Source organism: Lissotriton vulgaris, chromosome 11 (genome assembly GCF_964263255.1).
Source record: "Lissotriton vulgaris chromosome 11, aLisVul1.2, whole genome shotgun sequence".
Taxonomy (NCBI): Eukaryota; Metazoa; Chordata; class Amphibia; order Caudata; family Salamandridae; genus Lissotriton; species Lissotriton vulgaris.
The window spans coordinates 776,883,802-776,896,296 of NC_141699.1; the positions used below are offsets into that span (position 1 = coordinate 776,883,802).

Sequence of the window (12,495 nt, forward strand, 5' to 3'; positions counted from 1 at the left end):
ATGCATTTTGAGAATAGTCCTTCCATGGCTCAAATTCAAGTCCTTAATAGGGTGCTTTATAACAAATCACCACACATTACCCAATACAATTAATGTGTAAAATAAAGTATTGCGTTGAGAGGACAAAGTTCCTAGTCATAACTTAACAGTACAGAGTGATATAATTCATCGAGGATTTTATTTGATGACTTGATCCCATGGGATTTCGTTGTTCATCCCATTTAGATATGTGTTCAAAGTGAATATCCAATATACCTCTAGGCATTTACGTATGTTGGTACTTAATGTGTTTATACAGATTTTCTCTAACATGAGCCAACGTATCTCATCCGAGGCATTTTGTTGGTCCATATAATGTTGTACCAATGGGGCCTGTGTCTTGTGGGTACGGATGGCGGATCTATGCTCCGTCAATCTAGTGGCCATAGTACGCGATGTCTCTCCCACATATCCTTGATTACAAGGACACAGGATCAGATAAACAATATTGGAAGTTTTGCAATTTGTTAGGGTCTTCAATGGTAAATTGATGTTATTGAAAGAAAATTCTGAGTCTCAATTGCAAATTGGCATGCCACACAGGTCATACATTTGAAATTTCTCGTGGGGAATTTCGAATCTTCAATTGAAGATTGAATCGTGCGGCTCATATTGGCAGGCATGCGTGATTGTACAACAAGATCTTTGAGGTTCTTGCTTTTCCTGTACGCAAAAAGGAGTTTTGGTAAGAGAGTTTGTTAGATTTCATAACATTGAGTATGTGCCAATTAGAATTGATGGCATGGCGAATCTCGTCATTCCCAGTTGAGTGCCTGGTCACACATACTAACCTAGAGTTGGATTTTTTGGCTTAAGGGGTAAGTAGATGTTGCCTGTCAAAAAAACGTGCTCGTTTGTATGAATCACGTATCAGTCTCCTTGGATATCCAGGGACCAAAAATTTCGCCTTCATATCAGCTGCCCAGTTATCAAAATCCTGAACATTGGTGCAGTTCCTGCGGAGTCGCAGGAACTGCCCAAAGGGAATGCTGGATTTCTGCATTAGAGGGTGGAAACTGTCGAAGTGCAACAGGGTGTCTTTGGTTTGTATGGTGATATCTAAAAATTCGACTTTGATGTTACTACAGTTCACCGTAAATTTGATTTTAGTATCACAGAGATTGAGCCAAGATACAAACTCAGGGATGTCTTCAGTGTGAGCTGTCCAGATGAAAAAAACGTCATCTATATATCGGGACCACAAATATACAGATTCACTGAAGGGGCAACCTCATTGTAGATGAAGCGTGTTCCATATAGTGCCATATAGATATTGGCTATTGTTGGTGCGCAGGAAGCCCCCATGCTTTCCCGCTTCGTTTGCTTAAAGAGGGAGCCATTAAACTTGAAAGTATTCTCAGTCAGGATGATACGTAGGCAATCAATGATGATGTCCAGAAATTCTTCAAGACCTAACCCTCAGCTATCTCAAAAACATTGGAGCTTTATGGTTTTATTAGACATTAACATATTGCAACTCCTCTGTACGTAGTTATTTAAATTTTGATATTGGTTACTTAACCCATCTCATATTTTAGTACCTGAACCCATCTCATATTTGGGTTGTGTACATGACTGGACTGAGGATAGGTCATAGGGTTAGACAACACTCACCGCTAAGTTGTTATTCTGAATGGTCTAATCTATTATGAGGCAATAAAATGAATACAGGATTGAAGACCTGGGTTTGTAAACACTTGGACCGTGCAAAATACTGTGTTGGTGTTGTTTCTGGGTACTTTGCAGCCCTGCCAGGTATTACTTGGTTTCCCATGCGGGCAGTGGTCGAAGTGCGTTAAAAAAAGTATGGGAACTGTGATGCTGTGCAAAAATGGGATCGGGTGATTGTGCGCAGGGTCAAAGGCATGGCTAAATAGTCAAAATATTCTGTAACTTTCACCTACAGGTAGCTACACATAAAAAATAACACACAGTTTAAATTAAAAAGAAATACAAGTTAAGTTAAATTAGTTGGAAATTAACTATGTACATTATGAAACCGCTATTAGTTAATGCACTGCAGAGGTCTGTGTGTGTAACTAGAGAGCGACAGAATAGAATCCTGGTTGGTGCAGTGTAGAATATTGACTTCAGTATGTTTAGTACTATTAGGTCCCAGTCTGTGCCAGAAAGCACTGTGAATATGTAAGTCATTATTGTAAACTTGCATTATACACATTATAAGATATGCTGCTTCAGAATGTGCAAACAGGTTTAAGATTTAAAAAAATGTCTTCCAAATTGTAGATAAACTGACTGAATGTAGTGCAATCGTTTTTAGAACTGCCCTTTAAAAGCACACACTTCACCTCTCAGCTGGAAACTTCCTTGCAATACCACTCCAAAGAAATACATGTGTTATCAGAAAGTTTCATGTTATTCCATCAATTAAAGTCAATACCAGCTTCCAAGCACCCTTTACATTTGCAGATTGACCAGTTTCGCACATTTACATTTCTATCAGGCAGCAGCACCCTGGCAAGAAGGTGTGTTTAGCTGTCTGTCCCTCCCTCGGTTTCAAGGTACAGGAGAGAGATTTCCTTGCGCTTCTGTTGAAGCATTTCAACTGTTACAATTAAATGTCCCGGGTCAGGTTGCCTTTTCATAAAAAGTAGTACAACTGTTGTTCTTAAATTAAAATAGTATGAGCACGTAGTGCCCCTCAGATCCCTTTCACTTCGAGCACTGCGTGCGGCGACCAAACAATGTGCAGTTATTACATAGTTAGTATAACTTCATGTGTGTTCTGAGGGTTTTGGAGAACGGGCTGGACAAAGCGAAACTGTCTTCATTTGTAATTTAAATGATTTAATGATTAACTTTATTTAGTGAAATGATATTGCATATTAGTTCGTTTTTAAAGCCTTCTTGTTTGTCAACATCCTCAGCATCTCTTGCCATAAAACTTGTCCGCCTCTCTTCCCTCATCTTATCCTGCCATGGGGCATCTGCACTCACCCCGCCCACGACCCTTCCTTTGTCTTGTCTCCCTCTCCAGCCAGCCGTTCAAACAGCCCCATTGAGGATCACTTCGCTTGGATGCACTGGTCCACTGAAGGGCAGCTGTGGGCAGTGTGTGCAGGCGCGCGCTCGAGCGCCACCGGCTCGCGCCGGTTTGTTGATCGTTTCTAGGTTGCACAGGCTGCCCCTCGCCCCTCCCTCTGCCGGAGGCGGTCCCGGGCCATACAGCCGCAGGCAACAGAGCCCGGGGACTTGGGAAAGAGAGCGGGCCGGGACAAGGAAGGAGTGGTCCCCCGGAAAGGAGGAACAGTCCGCGCACAGGCGCATGGAGCAGCAGTGGGACACCCGAGGCATGGCGCAAACTCTTGGGGACCTTAAAAAAGACAGGAGCCCCGAGGGCACCCGGGGCACCTGAGGAGCGGAGCAGGCTCCCAAGTCGAGCTACGCACGGCGAGACGCAGACGTGCGTAAGGGACGTGGAAGACTGCGATGCCTGACGCACACAGGTAAGGCATTTGGTAAAGTTGGCATCTGCTGGTACCGCACATCACTGCCTCCTCCATTCTACCCCACCCCTGAAGCGCCCCGCTTCTTCCATCTGCAGACTGCTTCTGAACTGCCATCTTCTCATGCAATTCCTATCTCTACCAGTTGCCCCGTCTTCGCCACCTCTTTAAACACCCTGCGGTCAATTCTCAAAGACATTTTGCACTTCTTAAAGTAATGCTCCCTAATACTCCCGTAGTGCTCATTTACATGCTGTTTAATGCATTTGTGAATTGGACCCAAAACAACTAAAGTAGAAGTAAAATGAGTATGTTAATGGAATATTCGTATACAGTTAGCGCAAATTGGTGCTCTATTTGTTCTTTTACTAATAGCGACTTGGACGTCCAACATCCCACTCTCAGAAATGCTTCTGTGACGTCCATCTGATCCACCGCCTATACCCAGTTTTTTACATGGAACTATTGGAGTGCAGGTACTGATTGTGTTAAGTACCTGATGGCTCCTGAGAAGTATACATCTTTATATATTCCCGGGTTTTAATCTTTGGAAATCCCCGAGTAATGCCTCTGTGCAGTGTAAGTTTCTGTTGTTGGGAGGGAACACATTGGAAGAATTTTGTTGTGTCAAAAGTTGAGAACTCAGACATTGTTCTCTAAAAGAGAGACCCATTTATTTGTATTTTGGCCATTGTTTTGAAAAAACAAGGAGAGGGACTCGTGAGATCCAAAGGGATGGAGCACCAAAAACAATATCAGTTAAAAATAATTTACCCTTAGGATTCTTAATTACATGTACTCCTTCGTATCACATATTCAAATATCAAACTACTGGAGCAACTCCAAAGGTCGGGAATATGAATATGCATCAAAGTTTATTCTTTACAAAAGCATATCATTTTTAAAAATGATCAGTTGATCACAGTCAGTACAATACAATACATTTTAAAAATAGTGCAGAAAGCACGGTTATAAAACAATGAAAATCAATAATTCACAGAAAAACATGAATAGCAGCGAATTTCACATAATATTACAATGTAATAAACTGAAGGAAACCTACAACAGGCAACAACAATGTACCCTCACTGCATTAATCTGTTAGTGACTAGGAACATTGCATGAGACAAAGACTCTGTCGCTATGCCAATTGTCCTGTTACAGATTTAACTGGTGTGTTTGCGTCAACGCATTTCGGCGGAACTAAAAGTTTATTTCCACCATCTTCAGGACAATATTATAAAGAGATCCTTCCACCTTGTCTTCCATAAATGTATCTAACAAAGACATAATACAATTAAAAAATGTTTGTTGATTCAAAGTATTTCTTTAACTTTAAACGTCTCACAAAGTTAAACAAATCGATTTTTATATCACAAACATCTCCAACCGAATTAGGGAAAAAATTCATTCCTTTAGTAAGTACAGAACATGCATCTTTAGACAAACATACATCAGGTAGATTAACAATGTTGACATCAGTTATTTCTTTTGGGTCCAGGATCTGGTCCTGACACCCGGTCTCTCGTCCCCTTGAGCCCCCTCTCTTTCTTCTCCTTGTTTTTCTGACTGAGCGGGACGTCTGTATTCCCGATTTCCCCTTTTGATTCTCCTCACCTCCAATAAAAAACTATTGTTTTCATTTACAGTGGTGTTATTAGTTTCAGATTCACTGCCTCTAGTGTGGGCAGTGTCTAACGAGGTCGAGCTAGAGCTCATGGATTTGGTCTCAGTATTGCCCTGCTGGTTCTCCTTGGGGACCATGTGATCATATTTTCGGGCAAAAGTGAAAAATTCTCCCGCTAGTGTAGTCCCGTTCATCCCTCCGTAATTTCCTTGCCTTGCGAATTTTGATATCCGCAACATGGTGTTGTATGATGTCATTGAGGATGGCATAGTTTTTTGCTGAGACATCAGGCAAATTAAGATCAGTAATCTCAGTTTCTAATATTTCTATGTCCTTCTGCAACTGCGCGACCTTTCTTTCACAGTTTTCTATGAGGATCCCCATTAGCCTGTTGGAGTTTAGAAGCTTTAAATATCCACTTTATCAGTAAGCACGTGTACATTGCAGGATAAAACAAACCTCTAGAGTTAGCACAGTTCACAGCATATGATACTCTTGGGCAATAAGGTGGCACTTACCGGTTTATACAATTTGGTGCACCTTACTTTAAATCCCTCCCATCGTTTTCGGGTTACTCTGCACCTCTATTTAAGAGGCTCATGTACGTGAATGCAAAAGAAAGTTAGAAACTTTATATATATATATATATATATATATATATATATATATATAGCAATGTTTGAGTATAATGGCTAGACCTTGTGTTGAACATCTAGATCACTTAACGTGATTACTGCACAATTTATAGTGTATGCAATAAGATTTGGAAAAATTGAATACAGAGGTATTCTGTATGTTTATGTTTATACAGCCTTGATGAAGTCACAGGATCACGCCCCGATAGCGACGAAACATGAGTTGGCTGTGGCTGAAACAAAGAGAATATAAGCTTGAAAAAAGAACCAAAAGAAATTGTTTACACTTTGTTACTTGAAAATCAATGTGTCCATATTAAAACAGGGAAACCAGTTATAACACGTAACGCGTGCTTGGGAGTGAAGTAGACTGTGTTTAGAGCTTAGGCTTTGTGATTGTGGAGTTTAGTGGTTCTCCACACCTTTGAGCACCGTTGATATACTTAATTCATATGTCACACTTTGTGCAATTCCACCAAAAGGCGCAGAAATCCCCATACTAAATACCACGCATCACAGGATTTAGATATACAGAGCATATAAATTCCATCTAGGGTCCATCATTACTATTGGCGCCCCCTCCGCTTACCTCACAGATTGCTGGATAGTGAAACACAGTCTGAATATTATTAACGGTATGATGTCTGCAAAAGGCCCAAGTCTGGCCAATGTTTTTTCAATTGCAGGGCTGAATATGGAGGCAAATATAAACAAGCATTTGCAATGCAATAGGTACCGCATTTGCGAGAGTTTGAGCTATTGGCATTGTAAATGACAATGCCTTTTATTTTTGCATTTGAAAACCTGCAAGCTGTGCGTAAACAAGCACTTTGTACTTATAGTCCTTGCTTATGAGAAGCAAAGCTGGCAGTCTTTTACTTACAGCCTTGCTTCTCGTAATCAAGGATTATAGGTACAAAGTGCGTGTTTATGCACCGCTTGCAGGTTTTCAAAACAAATGAATAAAAGGCATTGCAATTTACAATGCTAATAGCTTCAACTCTCGCAAATTCGAGACCTATTGCATTGCAAATGCTTGTTCATTATACGTGCACCACAAAAATAACACTTAACACCAAACATTTGTAGTTTGTCCAGGACATTAAGAACACCCATAGCGCAGTGCCTGGAAGAGAGAGAAATAAACAGGGGGGAGGGGGAGGGAGATGTAGAAAGAAAGAAAATCAAGGACAGAAATTAGGAATTCCAGATAAGGACAGAGAGAGAGAGAGAGAGAGGGGTAATGAGAGACAGGCAGAGCAGGACGAAAGTCAAAGATAGGGAGAAAATAGAAAGTCAGAGACAAGGATACACAAAGATACAGAGAGAGGGGAAAAGAAGACAGGAAGTGGCAGAGAAAGACAGGCGGAGAGACAAGGAGAGAGCGTCAGAAGGACATATGGCTAGAGAAAGATGAGGAGAAAAAGGGAGGCAGAGAAGCATAGAAAGAGAGAAAGCAAAAGAAAGACAGACTAAGAAAGACAGAGCCAAGACGGGAGAAATATGGAGAAAGAGGCAGGTAGAGACATACTAAGAGCCAACAAGAGAGCGCTACAGGAAGAAAAAACAGAGCAAGAAGGACAGACTGAGAAAGAAAAGAGCGGAGAAGCGATGGACACTACAAAGACAGGTAGAGCACAGGAAAGAAATGGAGAGATGGGCACACACTGGACTTCTAAGGACGTTTTAATACATCTAATTATGAACTATCCATCATTACCAGATTGTATGTCCATGTATCTTTATTGCCTTTGGATCATTCGCAATCTGTCTTCCCATCTGCCTTTTAGTAAGTGTTTGTGCCTTGGTCTGTGTCTTCCTTTCTCTCTTCGTCCCCTGCCTACCCAAGTCCAATTAAATCACAATCTGCACAGCATCGGCGAGGACACACGTGCGACTTTAGCACAATCTGACCCCAGCATCTGGGAGACAGCGCTCTGCCATCACACAATGTGTTGAACGACAAAAGACAGACATGTAAGTGACCAAAATAAGACATTGTTACGCTTGCGTTTCCCGTGTCCAGGTCAATTACGGAATAAAGGTCTCTCACATTTAAGAGTTTCAAATCTGAATATACATCTGCCTTTGCTTCAGATTTCATCTGGAGTTCAATATAACATGCAGGTCACATTTCACAAATGAGAAAAGAGATACTGGAACTGCAGGTAAGAGGTTCCCGAAGCCACATAACGGGCAGGATCGGCATATTATAGAAGGGCCGCTTCGAATGAATGAATGAATAAACCCGTACACCGCAGAGATTCGAAGGTGGAGCCACCGACAAGTTATGTTTTGTTTTGTAAGAGGTGCTCAGCTGACTTGCAGGCGCCATTAGGGTGACCAACTGGCATTGGTGCAAATTCAGGACGGTGAGTGTAAAAATTCAGGACAAAGGGTCAAAATTCAGGACACAAATTCAGGACAGGAGGTCAAAATTCAGGACAAAACTTTAGGACAATAGGTACGTTTTACAGACACATCAGAGGTCGCGCAATAGTATATAAGTAAGCCCAGCCATTTCCAAAAATATTCAACCATTTGCAAACCTATCCATCATGTATCCTTCCATCTATCATTTCACTCATCCATCCCTTCATCCATCCCCTCATCCATCCTTTCACTCATCCTCCATTATCCATCCATCCATCCACCCTTTCACCCTATCCATCTGTACACCTATCCATCCACTCTTCATCCCATCCATCCATTCACTCATCCATTCAGCCATTTACCCTTTCACCAATCCAGCCATCCTTTCACTTACTAATCCTTCCACCCATCCACTCTTTTAGTCATCCATCCATCCTCCCTTTCTCTCTCCATCGACCCTTTCACTTAGCCTTCCTTCCATCCATCCATCCACCCACCCACCCATCCACTCATCCACTCATGAATCCATCCATTGCCCCTATCACTCATCCATCTATCATTTCACTCCTTCACACATCTATTCATACTTTTGTCCATCTACCCTCCCTCTCACTCACTCATCCATCCTTACACCCACCCTTTCACTCATATGTCCATTCATTCACCCTTGCACTTATCAATCCATCCATCATTTCACTCACACACCTACCCCCCCATCATCCACCCACCCACCATCCACCCACCCACTCATCCATCCTTTCACCCACCCACCCACCATCCAATCCACTGATTCATTCTTTCACCCACCCACTCATCCATCCATCCTTTCACCCACCCACTCATCATCCATCCATCCATCCTTTCACCCACCCACTCAGCATCCATCCATCCATCCTTTCACCCACCCACTTATCCATCCATCCATCCTTTCACCCACTCTCCATCCATCCATCCTTTCACCCACCCATCATCAATCCATCCATCCATCCATCTGTCCTTTCCCTCATCATCCATCCATCCATCCCCTCATCATTCATCCATCCTTCCCCTCATCCAGCCATCCTTTTCCCTCATCATCCATCCATCTGTCCTTCCCCTCATCATCCTTCTGTCCTTCCCCTCATCATCCATCCATCCAGGGCTTTAAGTGGGATGAAAAAACTGGGGGGTCTCTCAAAGGGGCGTGGCCAGTGCAATTAGGGGCGTGGCTTTAAAACACGCTAAAAATCTGTGGTTAGCATAGTGTGCCACCCGACTTGTATTTTGGTGTTTCTGTCATTGCATCCAGATATGTGATACAACAAGTGACATCATACCTACAACAAGTAAGGACTATTGGCTTTGTCAATGGTTATTAGTTGCATAAGATAAATAAGCTTCATCTAATGCTTGTTACATATAATATTGAAAAAGCTTCCAATTAAAGCCCTGGTACCCTACCACAATGTTGCTGCTCTTGCGTTTTAGAAAGAGAAGGGAAATCCAGAAAGAAAATGACTCTTTAAGGATTTCCCTTCCCCCATAACGCTCACCTCGTATGATGTCATGCCATAACTTCTCCCCTAGTGAGAAGTGAGCAGTGTGGGCAGCGCACATCAACGTGCCTGCGGTCTCGAAACGGGTCTCTATAGGGCTGTTTTGCGCCCTGGCACTTTTTTCCGGACTGAAGTGACAGCAAACTGCTGTCACTGCAGTTCGAAAAATAAAAACGGCCAGCCTGTGCCAGGGCTCAAAACAGAGCCCGATAGAGACCCGTTTCGAGCCCCCCTTAAAAAAACTGCCGGTGCTCAGACCCCTTGAGACCCGGCCCACTTAAAGCCCTGCATCCATCCTTCCCCTCATCATCCATCCATTCCCTCGTCATCCATCCATCCATCCTTTCACCCACCCCCTCATCATCCATCCATCCACCCTTCCGCTCATCATCCATCCTTTCACCCACCCCCTCATCATCCATCCATCCATCCATCCATCCATCCATCCATCCATCCCTCCCCTCATCATCCATCCATCCTTCCCCTCATCATCCATCCTTTCCCGTCATCCATCCATCCTTCCCCTCATCCATCCTTTTTTTCATCCATCCTTCCCCTCACCCATCCATCCATCCCATCCATTTATCCTGCCCCTCATCCATCCATCCCCTCCATCCATCCTTCTCCTCATCCATCATCCTTCCCCTCACCCACCCATCCATTCATCCCATCCATTTATCCTGCTCCTCATCCATCCATCCTTCCCCTCCATCCATCATCCTTCCACTCATCCATCCTTCCTTTCATCCATCCTTCCCCTCACCCATCCATCCATCCCATCCATTTATCCTGCCCCTCATCCATCCATCCTTCCCCTCCATCCATCCATCCATCCATCCTTCCCCTCATCCATTTATCCTTCCCCTCATCCATCCATCCTTCCCCTCCATCCATCATCCTTCCCCTCATCCATCTTTCCCCTCATCAATCATCCAGCTACCCTTCCACCCATACATCCAGCTATTTCCCTTTTCTCTCTTCCATCCTTCCCCTCACTCATCTATCCATCTATACTCTCTCATTATCCATTTATTCAATCTTTCATTCATCCATTCACCCTTTCACTAATTCATCCAGCCATTCACACATCCCTTCACTTACTTACTCGCCCACCTTTCCATATTAATTTTGAGCTGAGCCCTTTTGAGAAGAGGCCCATCAAGAACTTCACCCTCGCTGCAGGGGCCGTTCCAGGACTGGGACAGAAGCCACCCAGGGCGGAGACAGGATCCACCACAGGGGGGGACAAGAGCCATCACAGGCGGGGGTGGACTGGAGCCACAATATGGGGGGACAGGAGCCATCCCAGGCGTGGGGTGGACTGGAGCCACCACATGGGGGGACAGGAGCCATCACAGGCGGGGGTGGACTGGAGCCACAACATGGGGGGACAGGAGCCATCACAGGCGGGGGTGGACTGGAGCCACAACATGGGGGACAGGAGCCTTCACAGGCGGGGGGTGGACTGGAGCCACCACATGGGGGGACAGGAGCAGGAGTCATCACAGGAGAGGGAACGTGATCCACCAGGGTGGGCACAGGGGTGGGCATGCAGTATTCTAGTATCATCTTGGGCTCCTCGCCCCCTCCTGCACAAGACAACAGAAGACAGGCTCTCTGTCCAAAATGCCACACCCTGCTGTGATGTACAGTACTTACAGGAGATACTCTAAGAGAACTGATTGAACTGATTGTCCTCCATACTTTGTTAATCAGTGTGGGTGCGATTGTGCCATTTCTTTATTGTATTACATTATGCATGTTTGAAGAACCGAGCTTTGCTTACAATTTAGTGACAGTAATTAAGCTCTGTGAAGAGAACCACGTGCTGCCTCAGTGTAATCAGGTGTGTAATCTGGCCGAGTCTCGGATGTTTGGGGCCCTGGGTAGAAATGGAATGTGTGAGCCCCCCTCTGAATAGCAGATACAAGACGCATTCAGGGCTGTTTGCATGTGAATGGATGCCCCCTGCTCCTGAACCTGCAGCCCCTCCCTCTGTCACCTTCAAGCACCTCTTAACAGCTCATCAAGGGCTGGAGGTGTGAGGGTTGCCATCCCGCTGTGCCTCTACAGTGCTGCTGGGGGTCTGAGCTTTCATACAGCATCGGAGTCAAGAAGGGAGGTGGGGGCAAGCTGTGCCCGGTTAAAATTACGGACAAATGGCGTCCGTTAAAGAATCCTTCACGGACAACGGACAGACAGCCAAAATTACGGACTGTCCGTGAAATTTACGGACGGTTGGTCACCATTCACACGGCAGTTCGCCCCCTTCCGTTTAAGCTGAGCCTGTTTATGAGCTCAGGTGCAGGGTTGTGGAACCCTCCAGAGGTTCAGTATTACATTTTAAAACTTTCCTTCCAGAGCTACCAAATGTTAACTTTTGGAAGTTTAAAGAGGAGCACGTAGACATCATGCCAAGAACAGTCTCGAAGAGTGTCTGTTAAAACGTACAGTCCGAGAAGAACAAAATGCCCATGTTTTCCACCAACGCCAGGCATCAAAAGGGTCACAACAGAAGCGTGGCAGACGTTTCTTCCGAACTGGGAATAGAGTTTGGAGAAAAGCTGCATTTTAATAATGTTAAGTCCGAAGGGAGATGAGACATTTGGGTATAAATAAAAAAGTGGGCAACGCACTTAGGGATTGTCATCCTGTAATTAGCGCATTCACCAAAACTCGACAGCATGCTTCGAAACGAGAACTGTACGCAAGCAACAGACACTGCTGACTCCAGCACGGGTTGGGAACAGATAGGTGACCCAGGCACTTTCACCAGCACATAAAAAAGCCAGCACTGCCTTCATTCACAGGGGAATCCA

The 12,495-nt window shown here is 44.3% G+C and overlaps 1 protein-coding gene across 1 annotated transcript in view; it reads left to right on the top strand.

The window, feature by feature from the left end:
* The first annotated feature begins 3,239 nt into the window (after positions 1-3,239).
* Positions 3,240-12,495, top strand: part of FAM124B (family with sequence similarity 124 member B) — a 158,102-nt gene continuing 148,846 nt past the window's right edge. The window contains exon 1 of the mRNA XM_086944860.1: positions 3,240-3,506. The gene's annotated coding sequence lies outside the window, so the exon portion shown is untranslated. The remainder of the gene's footprint in view (positions 3,507-12,495) is intronic.